Below are 1,584 nucleotides of genomic sequence, written 5' to 3' on the forward strand. Positions count from 1 at the left end.
TTTCACTATCATTATTTGGAATTCTTTATCAGGTAGATTCCCCATCTCTTCCTCTTTTGTTTGGTTTGGTGGGTATTTATCCTGTTTGTTTATCTGCTGGGTATTCCTCTGTCTCTTCATCTTGTTTATATTGCTGAGTTTGGGGTGTCCTTTCTGTATTCTGGCAGTTTGTGGAGTTCTCTTTATTGTGGAATTTCCTCACTGTGTGTGGGTTTGTTCAGGTGGCTTGTCAAGGTTTCTTGGTTAGGGAAGCTTGTGTTGGTGTTCTGTTGGTGGAGCTGGATTTCTTCTCTCTGGAGTGCAATGAAGTGTCCAGTAATGAGTTATGAGATGTCTATGGTTTCGGGGTGACTTTGGGCAGCCTGTATATTGGAGCTCAGGGCTGTGTTCCTGTGTTGCTGGAGAATTTGCTTGCTATGTTTTGCCCTGGAACTTGTTGGCCCTTGTGTGGTGCTTGGTTTCAGTGTAGGTATGGAGGCATTTGATGAGCTCCTGTCAATTAATGTTCCCTGGAGTCAGGAGTTCCCTGGAGTCAGGGTTTGGACTTAAGCCTCCTGCTTCCAGTTTTCAGTCTTATTTTTACCGTAGTCTCAAAACTTCTCCTTCTATACAGCACCATTGATAAAACATCTAGGTTAAAGATGAAAAGTTTCTCCACTGTGAGGGACACCCAGAAAGGTTCACAGAGTTACATGGAGAAGAGAAGAGGGAGGAGGGAGTTAGAGATGACCCGAATGAGATGAGGTGGAATCAATAGAGGAGAGAGCGGGCTAACCAGTAATCATTTCCTTATGTGCACTCCACAGCTGGACCGCTCAGAGATGTTCATGGAGTTATACAGAGAAGAGAAGAAGGAGGAAGGAGACAAAGGTGGCCAGGAGGATAAAAGGGGGGAATGAAAAGGAGAGAGATAGACCCAGCCAGTAATCAGTTCCCTAAGTGTTCTCCACCATCTGGAACACACAGAAATTCATAGAGTTGCGTAGAGTAGAGAGGGGTTAGGGAGGAGACACAGGCGACTTGGTGGAGAAAAAGGAGGAGAGAGCAGTCAAGCCAATAATCTCGCTCCCAAGTAAAAAATGTGTACTGAAGATTGGGTTCTTAAAGGTACAAAACTGATAACAAATACCAAAAAGCAAAAATTAAAAATCTAGAGTAGAGTTTGGAATTTCAAAAATACAATGTTAAAGAAAAGAAGAAGAAAAAGAAAGAGAAAAAAAACCAAACAAACAAAGTCACAAAAATTATAAAGAAAATATAGGTACAAAATTGATAACAAATACTGAAAAGCATAAATTAAAAATCTAGAGTAGCGTTTGGAATTTCAGAAATACAATGTTAAAGAAAGGAAGAAGAGAAAGAAAGAGAAAAAAAAGTCACAAAAATTATTAAAAAAATATATATGAAGTTTGCTTTTAAAAAAATAGGGTTTTTTTTTTTTTTTTGCAAAGTAATAGTAGGTTATAAAAGTGAAAATTAAAGAAGTAATAGAGGACTTAAAATTTTAAAAAAATTAAAAAAAAAGAAAGAAAGAATTATCATAAAAATACTAAAAATATATCTAGGACTTTCTCTGGTGTTGTT

This window comes from Bison bison, unplaced genomic scaffold, assembly GCF_000754665.1.
Source record: "Bison bison bison isolate TAMUID 2011002044 unplaced genomic scaffold, Bison_UMD1.0 scf7180017864356, whole genome shotgun sequence".
Lineage (NCBI taxonomy): Eukaryota > Metazoa > Chordata > Mammalia > Artiodactyla > Bovidae > Bison > Bison bison.